Source organism: Mustela erminea, chromosome 11 (assembly GCF_009829155.1).
Source record: "Mustela erminea isolate mMusErm1 chromosome 11, mMusErm1.Pri, whole genome shotgun sequence".
Classification (NCBI taxonomy): Eukaryota; Metazoa; Chordata; class Mammalia; order Carnivora; family Mustelidae; genus Mustela; species Mustela erminea.
In genome coordinates, this window is record NC_045624.1 from 37,786,384 (window position 1) to 37,809,328 (window position 22,945).

Here is a 22,945-nt window from a genome sequence, read left to right on the forward strand (position 1 = left end):
TTATATTAATGCAGTTTTGTAATTTTAGAGAAAACTTGTAATAAGCGCAAGTCAATCTTCTCTACCACAATGAAAATGAGGCGTCTTTAAATATTTTCAGTAGTCAAAATACATAGCAATATGTAAGTCATCGTAAGCACTGGGAGTCCTGAGCCTTCCTGAGGGCCATTGCTTAGTCCGTGGCACATTTGCAGGCTTGGTCCCAGGGGAATGAATGCATTTCCCCTGTTCCTGGACTCTCTGCAATGAACAAGTCAGGAAACACTGCCTCCTCTCTTACTCTTCAGGGAATTAAATCCCAGGGGTTTCAGGCCTCTGGAAACAGAAAGTGTTTCCTGTCAATGCTAGGCCCTTAATTGATTCAGCAGGTCTTTGGGGAGTCCGTGAGCCTTTTCAATTCAGACATGGAAAAAAATGGTAGAAAAAAATGTTTACACTCCTTCCTACCAAGGAAGGATTATTATGTGTGGAATACTTCCCTTTCTGGAAATAAAACTTTGTATGACAACCTTTCGTAAATGTATTTTAGGCGTTTTCACCTATTCGAGGACAGTATTACTTTTGGAAGACACAGTTTCCCCTAGAGGGCTCTAAGAATAATGTGAATACACCTACTGGCATATTGAGGTCTTTGTATGTCCTTATCTCCCTAAGACAGACTAACCAGGAAGGAGATGCCAAAGTTGCTTTTATGTTGACACTTTACCCATTGGTGATAGATACATCAGGTGATTTTTGAGGACTTTGTTCATAATTTTCCAGCAACGTGGAACTTGCCTAAGTAATTTATTCATTCCATTGTATCCAGTTTTTGAGGCCTTTGCCAACTGTTTATCAAAGTGTTAATGCTGTCAGACAAACCTATAGATGAGTCGGTCGAACAACATGCAATATTTTTCTCCAAGAATAGATGTTGGTTGTGTTTTTCATGTTTAACTCAGTCATATCATTAGCTCTGAATTAAATTAAGAAGTACAGATTTTTATTTGTAAAAATCTGCCCACCTAGAGTGATATGGTGCAAAGGACATAGAACTTAGAAGGTTAAGTCTAGAGTGGGAGTACAGGAAAATGGGAGGGCATATTTCTAACAGACTCTAAGCCAGGTACCAGGATCAGTGCTATACCCATCTTTGTAGTCAGAAGACCCTGACTTCTCCACATGTTAGCTCCCTGCCTGTGGCAAATCTCTCACCTCATGAGACCTCCTTCTCTAATCTTAAAAGGAAGAAGATAGCATTATACCTGCCTTACCAAATTGTCGTGGGGAGCAAATATCGTTGTTGAGAAGGTGCTCTGCAAACCAGTATTGCTCTAAACAAATATTCACAAGTATTATGTTTCCTTTTTAATATCCTTTTTTACTTTCCCAAAGTTTTTGAGCCAGTTCATTACTATTATCCTAAGTAAAATTTGGAGAACACATTTAGAAACCAAGAAAAATTCTCCAGAAAGGGGAAAAAAAAGGGGGGGGGCTGTGAAATTAAGGGGGAGATGTCATTGCCCAGAGAGTCTCACTCAAACTTTGGAAATGAAAAGGTAAGGCCAGATGGGGAGATGGAGAGCAGGAAGTCGGGATTGCTATCCTGAGAAATGTCCTCACTGTTTTCCAGTAAGATGTGGAAGCTGAGCACGGACCCCGAGAATAGACACTGTATTTAATGAGAGCACATGTAAGTGCCTTAAAATGTTACAGTGAAACCCACTAAAAAAGGAGGTTGAGATTCTCTTCAAAATTCCTGGAAAAACTTCTCATGGATGACCAATAGTTGAATCTCTATAGCTGAAGAGTAGCAATAATGCTATTAAGGTGTTTTTAAAAACAGGGTCTTATTTTTATGACTCTTTACAAAACATAGTGGACTATATCCAAAAGATGATCAGTTTGAAATATTTGGGTGTATATACTTAAGAAATTGTTATTACTTCTAGGGTTGAATGCCTGCTTTTGCTTTTTAAGTATCTGACTATCTGATAAACATTTCCTTAAGCTTTATTATTTTTATTTATTTATTTATTTTTTGCATAGATCTATATGCTTCTTTCTTTTAAAAAAAAATATGTGAGAGACTGAGTAGTGGAGTTTTAACGGAGTGCTGGAGGGAGCGCTCTAAAGGGACCTACTCTAGGCCTTCATAAAGAGCTATATGATTTCGACTAAATGTGTTAAAACCTTTGTGCCTCAGTTTCCTCACCTGTGAGATGAGCATATTAGACCATCTTCTAAAGGTCCTTTCCATCCTAAAGTTCCATTATTATATGAAAATATGTTTTCCTTCTTCATTCTCTTATGCCAAAACCGTGTATGTGATCTTATTAGTGGCACCTTAAAAAAAGGAAAAGCCCTCCCTTATCGTGGCCTAAGATAAATTAACATACTAGCAAGCAGTTCTGTACAAGCATAACGGTTATGGAAATATGGTAGATGACTGACTGGGTACCGTATTTCTTCATAAAGATTTGAGATGAGCATTTTTTTTCTCACCCTGTATTTAATGACCTCTAAATAGCATCTCCCAAATCTTCTTCCACCCCTCCCATCATACGCAAGAAAACATTTTTATTTCTCCATTACTTTTCCTATCCTCTGGCACCACCTACTTTCTTTATATTAGAATTCGATTTGCTTTTACATTGTGGTCAGAGGAAGGACTATTACCATGTTCTACTTCCCGGATGTCAAGGCAGACATTACTTTATCAGAAGAGAGGCAGGGAGGAATCCACGGAGCTCTGTGCGGGACCTGTGTTCAGCTGCAACACAGTGAAGCTTTCTGAAGTACTCACTGGCTAGCCAGGATCAGAGAGCTCTCTCTCTGACAGCACACACAAAACATGCTGATGTCTTGCCCGGTGTTTACCTGCTTTATTTAGTTTCATGGGACTAGAGAGTGATACCTAAGTGATGAAATCCTTAGAACCAGGTAGATTTGGAACATTGTGGTGGACTGCAGATGTGTCCCTTGTTTCTTCAGATTGGCTAAGCTACATCATTTTAAATTATTCTTTGGAGGCATCCTTACTGAGGCTAGACTCATTTTTTTAGTATGCTACCTTCTTTTTAATAATCTCCTTCAAATTCCCCAACAGATACCTTATCTGTGACCATCTTCAGGCGCTGCTAAGTAATAACATTTAACTTACATAATTGTTATTTTTTAATCTCAGGTTACAAACATTTCTGATCAACTTAATTCGTTTGCAATAAAGATCACCATGCCACATCACATAGGAATTTTGCACTAGAAAAAATTCAGAGTTGGGGGGGCAGTAAAACACCAAGCCCATTTTGTGGCAAAAGAGAAAAAAGGAGAGAAAAAAAGAAGCAATAGGTGTAAAAAAGAACAAAGAGATAATAAAATACAGTTAACAAATTGTAAGTTGATTACCTTTTTCCTAGATCCCTAAATTTCTGGTCTAGAAGGCAGATAACACTGTTTATGAAGCCAGTAACAGCAACAATAACAACCAAAGGAAAAAAAAATTCCACCTACTCATCAGCATTCTAACTCAGTGTGTGTCGCCTGTGACAAGCGACACTCTTGAAAAGATGGTCCTTTGACGCTTGTCTTGCCAGAAAGCTATTTCTGGTATAGCTGCATGACTGGAAAGACTATGGCTAAGTCTTCCAGGCATGTTCCTGTGTCCATCATCTGGCATTGGTAGATGCTGATCAGACCACCAAACTCACCGGCACACACAGGGTGACAACTCGGGGGGACGGGAATGATTGTATTTCTAGACTCAAGTGGGCACAGTGTTGATCTGTGAAATCCACAAAATATGTATGTGAGCTTTACCAAGGTTAAAGAGTGAATCCACTGTTCTTAGGTATCATTGATTGCAATTTAAAAATAGACTCTGTCGGATTTGAGTCTGTCTATGTTTGGTGTGGAAAGTTTCCCTGGAAAAGGTCTAAGAAAAACTGAAATCAATACTGCAATGCTACATTATCCAGGAGTTTGAAACCGGGAGGCTGAATGTCTACTTCCAGCTTTTCCTCTTGGTTAGGAACTTAGCAGCTACCTCAAAATTCTCCGATTTGTTCTGTGGCAAAAGCAGCACTTCTCATGAATAGCAGAAAAGCAAAGAAAACCCCTTTTCCTCTTTGCAATAAATCATTTTGTTTTTTCTATAGATCGCATGTGGCGTTTGAGGCAGGGTGAGCAAGGCTGCCAATACTGCGAGCTAATGCTTCAGCACCTTTCATTTTTCACTCTGAGCAGGAAACCTCTTCTTAAACTTGTTCATTTTACAGAGAGAAAATCGAAGCCAGTGGCACATTGTCAGAGCTGCTTTATTGTCATCATTTACAAAGGTCACTGGAATTAATTGACTTCTTACATATTGTAAAGTGACTCATATTTTGACACATTTATGGGAAAGTGGCAGGATCTAAGGGACTGGTTATTGTCTTTTGGTTTTGGCTCATGTTCTAAACTAAGAAACCAATCATAACTCTGAAATCACAGTTGTAGGGGGAAAAAATACCATGCAGTTGGAAAGAAGCTGACTCCATTAACTCTTTGGTCAGTTGAACTAAAGGAAGGGAAGAGAGAGCTCCAGAAGGCGAAATGCAAATACTAGGTTTAATGTCTCTACAGGACCCATTAAAGGGGGGAATCAATGTTTCCATGGACATCCTCAATTGATGTTGTCTCTTTGAAAGCATATTCTAAGTAGCTGGCTTCCTTTTAGAAGACTGGAAGTAGAAATTAACCCACACGGTATTCCATGAATCATCAGTACATAGATGCTCATAGTTTACTGAGAGTAATTCTGTCTCAAAGGCATTGCCTCTGAAACTAAAGAGAAATGTAGGATATAGTAATATTTATAGTGCCAGGACAGGCACACTCTTTCCTAGGTAGATATTTTGGAATCCTTACTTCTTGCCTTTTTATTCTTCACATTATCCCCTTTTCTCTAAATTAGGAAGGTTCTACTCACATTCATAGCATGCTCTCCCTAAAATTCGAGGCATGGAAACAAGGGCATATTGTTAAAAAATAAATAAATTAGAGGCAAATTAAGCCACATAGCTCAATAAAAGCAAAGGGAATATAGTAGTCGGTCTGAACAAAAATCTTCTGAAATAGCAAATGCACTTTAAAGCCACCCTGCTGTGATTCTGTTAATTACCAAAGAAGATGAGAACTCTGCTGGTTCGTGGGCTCCTTTTACCTCGCGCCTGTCGGTTGCAGCTGCATTAGCAATCGGACGTTTGCCCTGTCCCTTCAGACCAGCGGGAGGATGTTATTAAAGGGAAGTCATTTACCCCAATCCATAAGATGTAGCCTGGCAGAAATTCAATAACTGTTTGTGATATGCTCATTCCGCCACTCTGCTTAATGGTTTTAGCTCTTGACACACAGCAGCATTTGCCTTAATCTCCACCCGCTGGGTGAAAGGGAGAAAAATGCCCCATGTGTGTGTGGGGGGTGGTTTCAAAATACAGACCGATGTGTGAACCGCTTTTCATTACAAATAATGCGAAGGAAAAAAAAAAAAAAGAAAAGAAAATTCCCCCCTTCTCCTTCCTCCCCTCTCCACTCCCACTGTCCCCTTCTCCCCTCTCTCCCTCCCCCCAGCACTGCTTTTTCTCTCCCACTCACATCCTCTGATGGGCGTTCAAGCTAGTAAAATGCATGTTGGAGAATCCCACAAACACAGCTCAGCATACCCAAAGCCAGAGGGCTTTTGCGTCTGAATTTCTCCTCCAAAGTAAAAGGGAAAGAAGAATGCTTTAGAATTCAGACGTGAAGAAAACATCAAAGGAGAATTTGGGTTTGGGGGTGGGGGGGGCCAGCATCAACCAAAGAAGAAACAGAGCATATTTAAATAGAAATGTATATTTTAAACTTACCTTGCAAAAGCAGTTCCTGTGATGCACCACCTTCCGTGTCCCTCTGTGCGGGCTCCCTCAGTTCTTCAGTTGCGATAATCACATGGTTGTGTTCTTGCCCGGGTGTAAATAGGTGCGTGCGTGTGTGTGTGTGTGTGTGTAATAAAGTACACACAAACATGTACTAGAGGTGGGCGCACATGCAAGCCAGCTTCTCTCGGTATTCTAAGATGAAAAGGAAGGCAGGCGGCTGCAGCCGGGGTCCCTTCTTTTCTCCGGGAACTCTTGCTGTCCGTCGGCAGGCTGAGGCTCTCAATCCCGTGAAGAGAGATCCTGGGAGCTGGCTTGCTTTCTCCTTGTTTCCATGGTGGTTAGTGGTGCATCGTTCACCCGATCAGTTGTCACACTGACATGGTGCTGCCTGCTCAGCGGTCATTAATAACTGAACACCCTCCGCTCCCCAGAGAGGAGCCAATCGCTTCGGACTGCCAAGATGTAGCACTCGCAGCTGCTCCCGTCTGGTTGGCTGAAGCAACCTGTCTGTTCTATGACACTGCTGCTTAGGATACAAATAAATGAAACCGGCTTGCATATTTTCCTAGGTACCCTTCCCTTCCTGCCTGCCTTCCTGCCTGCTTTCATCCTGCCTGCCTGCCTCCTTTTCTCCTCTTCTCCCTTTCCTTCCTTCCTTCCTTCCTTCCCTCCTTCCTCTTTTCCTCCCTGCTCCTTCCTCCATCCTTTCTCCCCCCCCCCCTTTTTTTTGAGAGGAAGAAATGTTGGACAAGTTTTCCCATTTTTAGGTTATCATTCACCCAGAGAAACTGTGTTTTCTCTCTGAAAATAGCAGGATGTGCTGCAAATAAGCATTTTTCCAAATACTAAAAACACCTGGGGGAGACGCAGCGCCTCTGATTCCCTCTTTGTAAAGTTCGCCAGGGGCTATACGATTTAAGAAGACTAACTTGAAACTGTTTTGAGAGGCATTTGGGTTTCTGTAGATTCTACTTAATTTGGTGTTGATGTGATTATTGTTCAATAGCCTTTTTTAAAGCTATGACATTTCTTATCTGAATTGACCACATTTTAAAAATAAAGCATATGTTTTTTCTCCATAATTCACAACACTGGCCTATGAGGGGGTATTTCAAAAAATAAGTATTTCCAATTATAGTAATTTCTTTATATCTGATGCAGTTAATCTGACGGCCACAGATAAGCGGATACATGTGTCAAGGTGTTTGTGTATTTCTGTGTGTATGTATTTAGGAGTGTGTTGGGAAATACTTCTTCTTTTTTTTTTTTTTAAGATTTTATTTATTTATTTGACAGAGAGAGATCACAAGTAGGCAGAGAGGCAGGCAGAGAGAGAGAGAGGGAAGCAGGCTCTCCTCTGAGCAGAGAGCCTGATGCGGGACTCGATCCTAGGACTCTGAGATCATGACCTGAGCCGAAGGCAGCGGCTTAACCCACTGAGCCACCCAGGCGCCCCGGGAAATACTTCTTGAGGAAGTATTTCAACTCTGATTAATTAAACCCTCAGGAAAATTGTTTCTCTTTATTCTTAGACTTAGTAATTCTGAATTTATATTTACCGGGAAAATATGGAATACATGCCATGTATGTAAAATGTATCCAGTTATCAGAAATTTAGAAAAGAAACACAGAAAAGTATAGCAGTGTATATTTCTGAAAGAACACCTGTGAGTACATAGACAGCAATTTTAAAAATGCTTGTTTTACCACCTTAATTACTATGCTAGAGGAACATCTTGTTGAGAAGACTGGAACATGAGAATTAATTTATCAACAGGTCAGAAACAGGCTAGATTCATGGCTCCAAGCCCTAGTTTTGAGAGACTGCCCTCTAGTGGAGTAAAAAAAAATAACATTTTCATGTTAATAGATGGGGGGGGGAGGTAGAAAAGCTTCACATCTGATTGTTCCTCAAGAGTTTATTGAAATGACATAGACCAAGTTAAGTTTCTATAATCATAATACCCGTAAATTTATAAAGACATTAACTTTGTCTGTAGGGTTTTTTTTTTTTTAAAGTTCTCAAGTGCTTTATTTTTTCCTTCTCTAAAAATTTATTCAAATGGTTGCTAATCTTTTGAATAAAAATGAGTTCAAGACAAAGGTAGTTTCTTGCTTAACCTACTAATACTCATTTCAGAAAGTGTATTGTAAGGCTTTATTCTTTACTAGCAACACTTAAATGTTGCTCTGTGAATGGTAGGGATTATGGCCAAGTGTTGGGGATGTTGAGAGGGAGTGTGTCTACATATGGTTTAATGTACTTGTAATAATAGTGACAATCATCCTCATTACCCACCCTTGATTTTACTTTCCCCAACTTTAATTCCTTATATATTCCATATCATTTCAACATCTGCAGGGTTACATTGCCACATATTGGAAGAATTAGGATAAAATTGTGATAATCATTTAAGAAAGGAATTTTAGTTTTATACTCTTGGTTCCTTAAGAATTCCATTTTGGTTGATTGGTATTGACTGTATAATTGACAAATTCAGTAATCAAACCAATTATAATGCACTTCCATAATGAATGTAAGTGGCGATAATCAGATGCATGATTAAAACACTTTCTTGGTTTATAAATGAAACCTGCAATCATACCTAATATTTTAAATTTCAGTCTCTTTAAGAAATCAAAGAAAAATCTAAGTTTTAATTTAGTGCAAGTTGAATATTTTTAAATGCTACCTTATGCTATCTCATAGGAAATTGTTTTCCCTCATTGTTTAGCTTTTCTTCAGCATATGGGGATGCGGTTGCTTTTTTTTGCAATTGTCCTTTTGCTGTAAGCACATGACAAATACAAAAGATTTCATTTTTATCGTTCTCATACCATGGAACATTAGAAGTGAGATTGTAATGTGAGAAAGAAAAATAACTCTGGCTTTGTACGAAAAGGGTGACGAGTTTGTTCTTTGGCTGTGGTTTCCTTCTCGCCGCAAGAACTTCAGGAACTTCCTAGAATCAGTGTGTGTTCAGGTGATCATCAGTTATCAACCATTAACTGGAGATACGAAAGGTAGCTCTCCAAAAAAAAGTGCTAAAAACTTAATTTCTTTAACACCTCTGTATAATGAAGTGCCATGTAAAAACATTAAACTGTGACTGAGGAAGGATTTCAGCAATTTTGAATCAGTACAGTTGTGAATAGTTTCAAATGAGAACCACGGACTCTTTAGACTCAAATACCTTGAGTCCTAAGAGGTCAAGCTACTTGTCTAAGTGCACAGAGCTGGTCAGAGACAGCAAGGGTAGACCCCGCCATCTTCCAAGGTTTTCCTACTATGTCACCCTCTCATCTACTGAATAATTGATAAGTTTCCACTTTTTCTTCTTTCCCATTTCCTTTTTTTCCTTCTTTTTCTTTTCTTTCTCAAGTTTTTATCTTTACAACCTACTAAAATTTCAGAGCAGTTTCACATTCCAAATATACTGTGTTATGAGGTTGTGTAGGTCAGCTGCCTCGTAGTAAATATCTTCAGGGCTTCCTGAACTCGTATTCAGCTCTAATAACAACGTATTTTAAGGATTTTAAAACATAAATGAATAATTACAGCTCTTAAAGTATGTTGAAAAAGTTCGGCCTTCATCATCAAATAAACAATAAGGGTGTAATAAATATTTATGTGTTGATTTAATAGTTGAAGTTCCTATTAATATGGGAAGGTTTCTTGTTTCCTGGAATCCTGGGCACTGCTCTTCTGTTCACTTTCATTAGAGGGGTGATCTGGGTAGTGGGTCAGAGTGCACTTTTTGGGAACAGGCTACCTGGGTTGGGTTCTTACCTTTCCACTTCCCAGCTTTGTGACCCTGAACAAGAACTTAGCATCTCTGCATCTCAGTTTCCTCCTGGGAATGTTATGAGGATTAATGTAGTTAATATGTGCAAAAGCTTAGGAAAGAACTTAGGATATAATAAGCTTGAATGGATGTTTGCATCGCCATTATTGCCATTCTTGTCATTGTCACTGTTGTCGGTCAGTGTTATTACCATCATCATCATCTGTTCCAGTTCTCTGCTTTGTTTGAATGTTCTTTCTACCTTCCCTCTGGGTCATGGCTTCTATCTGGTCCTAAATAAATGAGCTCAGGGCAAATGCTACTTCCCATGTGAGGTCTTTTCCGACCCTCTAACAAGACATGATCTCTCACAATCACAATCTTTATTCCCCCCTACCATTTATGTTTTTAAAATATATTACAGTTGTTTCTATAATTTGGCCCATCTCCATTTTTAGTTTATAGAGTCTCCTGGGAGAGGTCTATATTTTATTCGTCTTTAAGCACTGTAGCTTGCATAAACATGGAGAAAACAATATTTGTTGAATACTAACTGTGTATGTTTTAAAAGTTATTGAATCCCTACAACATAAAATAGATGTTTTATCCCCATTTGACAGTGTAGAAACATTGGCTCAGAGAAGTTAGGTTTCTTGCCCAATGTACGAAAACCATGAAATAATGGGGCGAAAATTTGAACTTGGTTCTGTCTGCCCACCGAGCCAAGGCTCTTTTACACTACAACCCACTCAATATTCATTTGTAAAATAAATGAATGCTTGATTGATGACTGAGCCAAACAATTCAATATAGTCAGCAACAAGGGATGCTAAAAATAAAATACTATTTTAAAAAGGAATGAATTTTTACACTAGGCAGTGGATGCTTTCATATAGTTATGGTTGTTCAGTATTAATGAAAGAATTTGCTGGCTCTGTTTGAGAAATAGAGCTCTGAAGAAAGGCAGTGTCTAGTTGGAAAGTTAGTTGATATGCTCAGAAAGCTAAATAACTATGCATGGGCCACACTGATGAGGAGGGACTGACATTGTACTGAGAAGATCTTCAGTGACATGGTCCTTTGTAGTCTAATTCTGATAGCAGATTAGCTCTTAATTAAGTTAGAAGCATGATGTAAGGGGAGTGGCATTGGCTGTTTGTTAGAATGTTGAACAAAAGCACGTTGGATCAGAGAGTTCTCATTTTCTTTTTTCAAAAGGGTTTTAGAAAGTAGAATTGGAAACAAGAATGATTCCCATTCAACTATGGGTCTTATTTTTTATTATGACTTTCTTCTTATGGTAAAATATATAGTGTAAACTTAACCATTTTAACAGTTTTTAAGCTCGTAGTTCAGGGGCACAAGTGTATTCACTTGGTTGTACGACTTCATTAAGGCTTTTTGTGAACATTTAGAATCAGAGATCCACAGAGTATCTGAACTGGAGAAGAAGGAGATCTTTACATACTAAAATATGCAAATTTGACTATCAGAATTGAGCAGACACAAGAAGAAACAAAGATTGTTAGAGGGGAGGTAAGAGAGAAAAATAAACGAAGCTGGCATGTCCTCCCTCTATGAAAAGTGAGCAAGACGTAAAAATGTGCTGATCCCTCAGGGACCCCCCACCCCGTCCTTCTGCCTCTCCCAAGATGACCTCTTTCCATGCCGAGGGTGATTAGGGACATAAGATTTGTATTTTTCTATAACCCCATATAGGTCTTATTTTTTTTTTAATGAGGGATAGAACCCCACTTCAAGAACAAAAGTAATTTTACCACTGAAGGAAATTCACCACCAGGAATGAGAAAGATGTCAGAAATCAAGGAGATAAATCTCTCCGTCTCTTCCTTAGACTTCCTTCTCCCTCTCTTTCCTTCTTGTCTTTCTCTGTAGCTCCCAACTATCGCTTATCTTGGCTTCTCTCTGTGCATCCCTAATTTTTTCATTTGGAGGATTAAATATTACTTCTCCTCTAGCAGGTAAACAATTAGTGAAATAAAAGAGTGAAAATCACTAAAGAAAATATAGCAGGTAGACAGGTAGATAGATAGGTAGACAGTTTGTAAATTACACAAAAATAACTGAAAAGAAATACATCAAAAAAGGAAATACACCACAAACCCCTAGCAGTAGTTATCTTTGATAAGACAATAGGTGGCTTTTATTTTTTTATACTTCTCAAATGTTCCACCGTAAGCACATAGTATTTTTATAATCAGAAATACAGCGGTTACTTAAAAAAATAAAATGTGAAGTTCTTCTGAGGTGGAACTTTACTTCTACAGCTGAAGCAGTCTTGTTTGGTCAAATCTCGGACCTCCTTAACTTAGCCCCCCAGCTCTTCCACGACATGATAATGAGGGCAGCAGCAGTAACAGTAGACCCCACTTACTGAGCACTCCTTCTGTGCCAGGTGGTTTGTTAGGAGTTTTTCATGAATTGTCTCATTCAGTCCTCCCTATCAAAGTACTAGCTGTTAGTTTCGTTTTGCAAATCAGAAAACTGAGGGCTGAGTGTGCAAAAACTCATGAAGTTGCCCATTGGTAGGATCCACAACCAAACCAAAGCGTTTCTGACTCTGAGGCTGACACGTGCAGCAGTTCTGCTCCATCAGCCGCTATGTGTTTCCCATGTCCCTGGCCATCCTTTCTGTCCCTGATGCCAGCACATCCCCTTCCTCAGCACAGCACAGCACAGCACAGCACAGTACAGGGCTGGTCATTTCCAGAACGTATCTTTTATGTTGCCTTTACTTAGCTCTCTATTTTTTCTTTGAACGGGCCAGTTCTGTAAGGTTTCCGCTACAAGCTCTCATCCTTTAAGAAGCTCCCCCCATCTCAGTGCAAGGGAGTGTTTTCCTTGTTTTATCACATTTTAAATTTACTTTTTATTTTGTTTCTCTTATTCTAACACACGTTATCGCGTACGGTTTATTTATGCCTCGACAGAAAGCAACTCAAAGGCAGGAGTAATGTTATTTGCCTTGTATATTCAGGAGTGCATTTTACATATTAAAAGGTCAGTATTTGACTAATTAAACCTCACTGAGTGACTCAAAGAGTAAGTTACTACTCTCTTCTGTGTGCTGGTTTTGTTCCAGACATTTGAGTAAAATCAGAGAATTGTTTAATGAAAATCCTCCCACCCAGGGAAATAGAATTTGTCAGCCCAGTGACTTCAGTTACACACGAGGTTATTTCTAAGAGAGCTGTTATTTATGGGAGAATAGAGTGTGTCTCTTTTTTTTTTTTAATTTTTTTAAATTAACATATAATGTATTATTAGCCCCAGGGGTAGAGTGTATCTCTTCACTTAGACTTTTTCTTTGCTGGCCACTTTCTCTTTTCATCTTCTTTGATTAGGGCACATTAAATGCATCTGGTTTCATAAAACTACTAAGATACATGTAAGTTCTAGGCAAAAATAAAACTTCAAGAACCAAGGAGTCACGTACATTCATGTAAATTCTAGGCAAAAATTAAGAACAAAAAATGGCATGAGATAACAGTTTGCCCCTGGTGTGATATTTGTCTGCAAGGTCTGTTCTGAATTTTCCTGCTTTCACATGGAGCCCTTTTGTAAAGGTGAGTTAATGAAAATGACCCATTTATATCTAAACAAGAGATCAAAGCAGGGATTTCTTTGCAAGAGAAAGCAAACACTTTTTGTCACTAAAATATTTAGGCATCCAGTTATAGTGCACCATCTAGATGTTAAAGGGTCATTTGAATTTTCATGAATATTTTATGTCACTTTTGCTTCTCGACTTCTGCTAGGCCGGAGAACAAAGGTGACTGTTAGCATTCTCATCTGATTCTCTTCCTTCATTGATGGAGAATGCAGGAGGCCCAGAGCTAAAGTTCTCTGTCTAATCTTTTAGTGATTGTTCATAGAGTTATTCCTTTTAGTGTAGGGAAGGTACTTTCACGAATGAAAGGCACTTACTATACCTCTCAAGGATGGCAGAATAGATGGGAGATTCTTGTAGTTATTGCCTACACCGGGGCCACTGCTGCATTTTCAGCTTCAAGTTCTATCTCATAATCCTACTGTATTCTACTGTCTGGGGACGGGGTGGGGTTGGTACAATCTTTGGTCTTTAAACTCTCTTTAAAAATGTGTTGATCGGGGATGCCTGGGTGGCTCAGTTGGCTGGACGACTGCCTTCGGCTCAGGTCATGATCCTGGCGTCTCAGGATCAAGTCCCGCATCGGGCTCCCAGCTCCGTGGGGAGTCTGCTTCTCTTTCTAACCTTCTCCTTGCTCATGCTCTCTCTCACTGCCTCTCTCTCTCTCTCTCAAATAAATAAATAAAATCTTTTAAAAAAAAAGTGTTGATTGGGGCGCCTGGGTGGCTCAGTTGGTCTTAAGTGTCTGACTCTGGATTTTGGTTCTGGTCATGATCTCAAAGTCCTGGGATGGAGCCCCAAGTCGAACTCCCCAGTCAGCAGAGAGTCTGCTTGTCTGCCCCTCCTGCCCTGTGCTCTCTCTCTCTCTCTCTCTCTCTCTCTTTCTCTCTCTGAAATAAGTACATCTTTAAAAAAAAAAATCTTAAATCTTAAAAAAACACAAAAAACAAAAAAACAAAAACCCAAGTTGATTAGATGAGCAAGTAGAGGCAGTTATGGGCATATACTTGACACTCAGTGTACATTTATTTTTGAGAGCTCCTGCTTCATTTATTACCTTCTGTCTATGTTATTCAGGGCTGAACTCTGGATTCAGCCTGTTCATCAGCTGGTTTCTGATTCAGGGAGCTAGAAGAATTCTGGATAGTACAAGGAATGCTCAAATCAGGTCAAATACATATGGGTCAATGTGCAGACTATGCTGACAGAATTTAAGTGTTGTCTATCGATGGCGTTTATTGACCTCTGGGTGTTTGTAGGGTAATCTCCAAGGCATCTTGGAAAGGGGATAACAACTGTGGTCTTTGCCAGTCTCCACTATTTTAAATTCATTAGTAGCTGTCCACACTATGGATACTTTTGGCTGCCAGCGAGACAAACCCTATTTAAACTAGCTTAGATTTAAACTAGTCCAAGTTCAAAGGTGAGGTTGTAGCGAGGTAATGTAGCCTCACATGCTATCGTGTGAGCAGAGGGGAAACTGGGCCTCCGAGACAGACAGGCCACAGACTGAGATGCTCCTGGGCCTGTGGCTGTCCTCCCCCATCTGCTCTTCTCGGAGTGTGGGCTTTATTCCCTGTTACTGCAGACCAGCTTTCTTCCCATGTACAGCAGCCTGGCCTCCACCCACTCTCAAGTCCTTCATCTCCCAATTTTGCCACCAGGGAGACACTGTCCTTTCTCCTTGGTTTGAATATGAAACTTTTGCGGGGAAGATCTTCCGCTAGCCTACTTGGGTGCTGTGCTTATCCCTGGATGAAGTACTCTTCTGTCATTTCTACTCCTCTTCCCCAAATAGAGGGTAGGAGACAAGGAGTCATTCCCTGGGAAAAGGAAGGCGTCCAGTATAGTGAGCAATAAGGACCTGGTAACACTAGGTACCATTTTCTTGAGAGCTGTATGCCAAGCGCTGAGCTAAATAAACACTTTCCTGGCAGCGTCTCTGTTTCTTATAGTTAGCGTGTAAGCAGATGCTGTTTTCTCATTCTGCAGGTAGAGGAGGCAGGTTACGTCACCTCCCGTGGTAACATGGCTTGTGAGTGGCTTAGCCAGGCTCTGGAGCCACATCTGTCTGGCTCCCTCCCGAGCTTGAGCTCTGAACCACTTGCTGTGCTAAGTGTCATGTTGTCATCCAAGGAAGCTTGGAGCTGTGTTCACTGAGCACATGGCCCGGCAGGGTTGTGCAGCCCATCGGGCCTGTGCTTCTTGGCATCGGAGCCTCAGTGCCGGGGATCGAGGGCTGCTGGCCACCTCCTGCCCTGCCTCAAAGGACTGTGGGTCAGGCAGGGTGGGCACTGAACCATGGCCTCTCTGCTGTCCTCAGAACTGTGAATAACCTTTAGCTGAGATCGAAGCCCTGTCACCCTCACCATCTGTCTGACTCTCCGTCAAGTCCCTCTCCGAGACTTGGCCTTTTGTGGTCCTGTGGATACTGGGGGACTTTGAGGCAGACCTCTTCCCCGTGCTGCTCCTGTTGCATGGCCTTCTCTGTCTAGGGTAACAAGGCCTCTAGCATCCTCTCACATACAGACCGTCACGTGGCTGCTGCCCTCGTCTTCATCTACATGAATCCTTGAATCTTCCCTGTTCTTTTCACTTTTCCTGTCATTCACTCATCAGCAGATCTGCCACCCTTTCAACTACTTCCCAAACCACCCCTTCCATTTCCTCCATTAACTGAAATCCAGTCTCTTTTCAGGACCTGGTTATTTTTGTGATCTCTCTGCTTGGTGACCACTCACTGTCCCACCTCTCAGGGCTGGGTGTGTGGGTGCCTGCACCCGCCTCTGTATGCACATTGGTGGGGGATTATGTTCTTCCACATCCTCTGGCTTCCCAATACCAACTTCAAGCCATGAATTATTATACTTTTCTTTAAGGCACATACCACTCCTTACTTTCCCACTTTGTTCTCATCTACTTGTCAGCAGGTTCCCAACATGATACCTGGTGAAAAATATTCTGTTCTGCCCCAATACTGCTAAAATCTCAGGAGCTTTCAACGTTCAAGTATAAAACCAACCCCAGATTACAAAGTTCCTTAAATGGAAATAAGTGTCACTTTTACTTCATTTCAGAAACCCATTCCCAGAGATGCTCCCCTGATCTTACTGGTAATTGGAATTGTCCTACCTTGGAAATCTTGAACTGAAGTCTCCTGCTTTCTACCGTAAGTCTATCTATCTGGCTGTTTTCAAACTATGTTCCTTGTAGGTCTGCTTCTTGACACCACAAAGATCTCAAATCCTCAGAGACCAGTTCTCACCCAGTCATCTTTCTTTCTCTTTCTTACCTACCAAGGTTGGTCGTCTAAACTCATCAGGCACCCAGATTCTATTGTTCCAGCCCTCTACCAGGCATAGAAATGCTGAATAATACCATATTGGTTCTTCTTTGCTCCTGGCTCCAGGAGGTGAAGTGTTCCTGGAGGAAATCATGGGGTGGTGCACACACTATACCCCCAACAGATGCAGGGCATCGTGGTTCGGCTGGCTCTTCGACAGTCCCCTTCCATTCTGGTATCCATCCTAAGGCCACTCTATCCCAACATCTACGAGAATGATTCCAAACTTTAACCGTCTCTGCAACATCTTTTTTCAATCTAAATATTCTTAGGAAATGGTCATTGCTTTGAACTTCATTGAACTTGCTCCTTTAGGTGTGAATTCCCTTTATTTCACACCCTCTTAGCTTACTAATTCCTCTTTATCCACATGCATCGTTATCTCTCATTTGTAGTCTTAAACAATGAGACTTTTTCTTATTACCAATCTCTATGTCCCTCCCTTTTTTTCCTCCAGATTCATCCACTTCTATGTTATTAGGAATTTGGCTCTAAAAGCCTTTTCCCGTTCCACTGTGCAATTGACTTATTTACACCAAATCCATAAGCATGCTTCTTACTCGTGCTAGAGTATTAACAACAATCCTCCTTTTAACCCTTAACCCTACTATGCCATTCCATCTCTCTCCCCCTCATAAATTTCTCAAGAGACCTGTCAGCATTTGCTACTGTTGTATTTGTCACTTTCTCTTTTTCCAGCTCCTTTTTATCCAGCTTCTACTCTACCCATGCCACAGGAACTCCCCTTTGAATCTCAGTGAGCAGGGGCACCTGGGTGGCTCAGTGGGTTAAGCCGCTGTCTTCGGCTCAGGTCATGATCTCAGGGTCCTGGGATCGAGTCCTGCATCCGGCTCTCTGCTCAGCAGGGAGCCTGCTTCCTCCTCTCTCTCTCTGCCTTGTGATCTCTCCCTGTCAAATAAATAATAAAATCTTTAAATCTCAGTGAGTGCCCTCCCAACTTGGTTCTTGCTCCTCAAAGCCTCCTGGTCCTGCTAATACTTGCTGGCGTACTCTGCCTGTTGACAGATATGGGCTCACTTGTCTCTTAAATATTTACACTAGGTTTCTTCTTTTTGCTACTGCTCTTCCTATGCTCTCTTAGATAATGTAATCTCTTCTTATGTAATCATTACTCTCAAATGTACATCACTGCTCCTTCAAATAACATTCTTCTTGTATGTATATATTGTAGATAGTTCTCACATTGTCTAGTAAATGTCCCTACTTTAATGAGCCCAGACTCCTCATGCCCTCCGTGTCTAAAAGTGACCTCTTAAGCTTGCCTGTTTACTGGCTTTTCTTCCTTTATTTTTTATTTATTTCAGTTAGAGGAGCACTGCCCATTTAATTCAGGGAGGTTCAGCATCTTTGATTTTCCTTGGATCTTATATCCTGAGTTCAGTAGGTCTAAATCATGCTGATTTTACTCCCATATTTCCTTGAATCTTGTTCTCGATCGGCTATACCACCATCATCCCGTGGTCTGTCTGCTGCAAGCGCCCCTAACTTCCTGCTTCCAGAGTGGTCCTCTCCAGTCCATCTTCTGCAAACAGAACCCATTATGTGCCTCATCACAAACGGAAAAATATCCCAAGCTCTTTAGCGTTCTGTTCTCGTAACCCGGCTCTTGGATCCAGGAACTCATTACGTGTCGCCTTGTGCTCCCGCCACATGAACTGTTATTCCTTAAGTGCCGTGCTGGTTTTTCTCTGCTTTGTGTCTTTGCTGATCCCACTCAGGGTGCGTGGAGTGCTTGGCCCCCCAACACACATGAGGCACACAGCTCTCGTTAGCAAGGCTGTTCACCTTTTATCCTCAGTCTAAATAGCCCCTTTTGTGGGAAATCTGTCCCTGCTCAAAGAGGCTGGGTTTAGTGCTCTGCCTCTGGGCTTGTAATGTAGAATAATTGATCAGAATGCATTATTGAATCAATGGATGAATGAATTTTGAGTAGAGGTTTAATGGGTAAGAAAGTAAAATTGCAAAGTGTTTAAGCATAGCAGCACTGAGTCTTTAAATCTGTAAGAGTGGATGTGCAGACTTTAAATGAGAGCAAGGTTATGCTTTGGTTCTTGTGTAAGACAATTAGCCATAATCCATGGCCAGCTGGGTCAGAGATGTTTGTTCTTGATTGCATAGAGAGCCTTTGTGCAAATAGGAACCACGAGAAGGAGCCCATCACAGTTCCTGGAGAAAAAAAGCTCACTACTATCAATGATGGGGATGCAATTTTCTCTCTGATAGCATGTTGTTGTTATTCTGTTGTTACATTTATTATTGCTGTTGCTCAGGGACATACAGATGATTTTCCTTGAGCTGTCCACAAACCACAATGGAATAGATCAGAATTTGAAATATATACTGCTTTGCAAATGCAAAAATTATGTATGCTGAAATCATAAGGGCACCTAATGTAATAATAAATATTATTTGTTGAGTATTAACCTCATGTCAGACACTGAAGTGTGTACAGCACTGTGTACATACGGTTTTATTCTTATAAAACTGTGAGACTTTCAGGAACGTTCCCCTTTTCATAGAAGAGCAAACTGACCTTTAGAGATTTCAGTTAATGTTGGCAGTCATGGAGATTCAGGGGCTAAGGCTGGAATATAGGTCGAATTCTAAAGCCAGCACTCTAAAAACCATCTTTTCTTCCCTCCAAATATCTATTGAGGTTCATTCTCCTCTTCTTTGCATGTTTTATAGCATAACTTTTGCTTTTTGTTTATTTGTAGCTAGATGCATGGGAGAATGCTAACCATAATTTGGCTATATCTCACATTGCTCACTTGAAAATCTTTGACTGTATTCCTATCTTCTTAAGTGAGTGATTTCTATATAGTGGGGCAATATCTATAACCCATTATCCTCGAAACAGACATCATATCAACTCTGATAATTTTTTTTTAATTTTCATGTTGGTTTTTATTCTAGGATAGCCTATATTTGACTGCCCTTTCACATCAATATTTAAGACGAATGGTGATTGTATGACTTTGTTAAAGAAGTCAGGTTTTGTGTGTGTGTGTGTGTGTGTTTGTGTGTTGTGTTGTTCTGAAAATAAATAAATAAATGGATAAATATGTACGTATACATAAAACTTCAACAATGCTATACATAAAACTACTGTTTTATTTTTAAACTTCATTTGAGACTGCAAAAAGGCAAAATACATACCCTTTCCAAGCAACAGAATTTCGGAGCTTTACCAAAGATGATTGCTGTACAGAAAATGGGAAAATCAGAAGAAGCAGTCTTTAGGCTTTTTTAGGCAGAAAAATAATACGACAAGCTTAGGTTTTTTAAGACAAGGCAATGTTTTAAAATGTGCTCAAAGGAAAACATGTGTCTGTCTCTTTGGTGAGACCTCTTATTTTTCTTTCCATTCCATGACATGATGCAGAAAATGAGTAAACGAACCCTCACCATTAAGAGTACTTCTTGCATCCTTAACCTTTTCTAAAGGGTACGTTTTATTAGAAATGCAATGAATATTCAGTGTTTTAGCCATTTCCGACTTTGGAGGGGCTCCCCAGCTGTATAATGTTCACTGAGAGCCTATGTGAGAACTGCAAGGCGGGGAGAAGCCTGGCTGGCTGGAGGGGCTGTGCTTTCACATAGTTCCCATTACTAAGGAAACCACTCGTTTTGTCTGAACATGCTCTGAATAGATGTCTCATTTGAAGTCTAGTGCTCAAACCGTGAGGATTGCATTATGGAGCCTAGAAAGAAATGAGGGGAACAAAAAATGCTTGAAAATGCCACCAAGCATTCACAAAGCATCTTACTGTAATAACATTCCATGAGACAGAAGGTGCATTTATTTTTGCCGCATTCCAAGTTATTTTGGTGTTATAAAAGCGAATTCCTTTGCCTGCCCACGTAATCGAAAGAAGCAAAGCAGATGTTCTTCTGACCTATTCGTAATTCCTGCTCTTGTTAGGGTCTCACTCAGAAGTGTATCATACAGCCCAGGCAGGACGAAATATGGACTCTCCTATTAATCTAGATTTGCTCCGTGGTGCTTTGTAACTCATTGGTATAGTGCTATCTCTGTGCCCATAAACACAGGCTCGGAGTCAGACCTTGGAACTTGCAGCCTCCAAATTGTCATTGTTAAATTCAGAATGGCTACTGCAAACTGGTGCTTGGTGTTCCTTAATGAGCATCCAATTCAGATAAGAAGTGAGAAAACACTGCTTCTAGAAGGCTCCTGCTCTATTCTCTAGCTCCTGCTAATCCACAGTGAAGAATGTAGCTCTTGCTGAAAAATCAGACAATCTTCCTTCTTCCTCATTCTGCAAAGTAGGTTTATGGGACTTTGGTTACAATGTAATCAGTTTCACCCCGTCCTCACTCTGCATGAGATGCATTTCTTAATATTGACATTTTCTTAAATGTATGCAAAGTCCTGTGCAGACACCCCAATGTGAGGTTGCCACCTCTAAACCCATAACAGAAGTCAGGAGGGAGGGGAAGAGAGGCATTATTATTTCCATTTTGAGCCACTTTAATCCTTCCAACAAATAAGAGATGTGTCAATACATCAGTTAATCCACAAATGCAGAAATTAATACATATTTATACATTCCTTGCCATTTTGCTAGATTGCTGATGCTCATAGCCCTTAAATGACTTGTCTGCACGAGAGCCAGTGACTGAGTGAGACCTCTGGACTCGTGGCCCAGCCCTTGAGCTCTGCACTCTGGACAGTCCCTTTGTGAAGAGGCTGCTCAGGTGTGTCCTAGGGCACCGGTGTTACAAAGTCTAAAACCTAGATGCGAACAGGGTAAGCAAGGACAAGTTTATTTCCTTCCTAAATTCTTAAAGATCAGTGGTGTAAAATTAATAAATGTACAAAGCCATCAGCAGTGGCAGAGAGACGTGTGTGTGTTTTAATCTTTTTCTATTTTCTGTAGTACCCTTACATATATTGTTGGTTGTGCATCTTTCATAAACGTATTATTTCAAGTAGATGTCTTTCTCATGCTTCCTGCCTGACTAGGTTTAAGAAACACCATACACTAGATTGTTTTCTAGAATCCAGTTGCATCCCAACACCACTTAGAGAGCCCTAGATTTAAAAGAAAGTTTATTCTCGTGAAAGTACACAAGTACTTCTCCTGTTGATAATATCCTCACTAGTTCTGATTATGAGCCTTCAATTCATGTTGAAATGAACAGCCTGAAGCCGCCAGCTGTGTCTGATCTGATGTGCCTACGGAGTATTTACTTAGAGTGTATGTTTAGCACTTTAGCTATCGTGGCTGCTGACAGGAGAATTCTAGTACTGAGACTTATTACAAAGTTTCCGTTTTCAAGATGAATATACATTAGGTCCCTTCTGGGTTACCCTGGCATGGTTTGGCAGAGATCGGGATACATATGTCTTCATATTCTCGGTACTCAGCACGATGCCTGGCATCCAGTGAGCAGTCTTAGAGGGGACTGAAGGGAACTGTGTGATAGGAGCAAACTCAGCATTTATTCTTAAATTTTTATTTATTATTAGCCTGGCTTAATGGAGTGTTAAATGATGGAAACATCCAATGTTTGACTTGATTTAACGTGCAACTAATAAAGTCTAATTTTTCCATGTCCCTTCAATCACCTATTTCCCTTTTTGAAATATTCTTTGTATGTTTCTAGAAGTGACACCATTTTTTTAAAGATTTTTTTTAAAAAAGATTTTATTTATTTATTTGACAGAGATCACAAGCAGGCAGAGAGGCAGGCAGAGAGAGAGGAGGAAGCAGGCTCCCTGCTGAGCTGAGAGCCTGATGCGGGGCTCGATCCCAGGGTCCTGGGATCATGACCTAAGCTGAAGGCAGAGGCTTTAACCCACTGAGCCACCCAGGTGCCCTTAAAAGTGACACCATTGCACTGAAAGGATTGAGTCAACTCTGTCCAACAGTCTTGGCTCTGTTTCAAGCTGATGGGGTTATATTTCTACTTCATTCTCTTAGTGGGAGAACTCTCCAAATGTCTCCCGGTGCTAGGAATCATCAGATATTCATTATATTTCTGTTTCTGCCTGAAGCAAGAATATCAGCAGTCTCTTGTAACAATTATACCTTTGATTGACACCAAGCATCTCCTATTTGGAGACATAAGTCCCATTTAAAAGGCTTAAATTTGTTAGTAGATGAGAGAGATTATCATCTGAATAAGAAGGGAGAATTTGCAGTTATAACCTAAATTGCTAGTATATAGCTCTGACTTGATAAAGTTAGAAGTTTATTTAGTAATTTTTTGGAAAGTTAAAGTCTTTAATATGCACATTCAAGCATTCATATGTTTTGTTATG

General features: G+C 40.4%; 2 protein-coding genes across 5 annotated transcripts in view; one reads left to right on the forward strand and one right to left on the reverse strand.

Annotated features, from left to right (window-relative positions):
• The window catches only part of LRRN3 (leucine rich repeat neuronal 3), a 36,165-nt gene extending 29,661 nt beyond the window's left edge, over positions 1–6,504 (reverse strand). The window contains exon 1 of the mRNA XM_032304750.1: positions 5,865–6,504. The gene's annotated coding sequence lies outside the window, so the exon portion shown is untranslated. The remainder of the gene's footprint in view (positions 1–5,864) is intronic.
• Positions 1–22,945, forward strand: part of IMMP2L (inner mitochondrial membrane peptidase subunit 2) — an 866,166-nt gene that overhangs the window by 433,442 nt on the left and 409,779 nt on the right. The window lies entirely within an intron of this gene.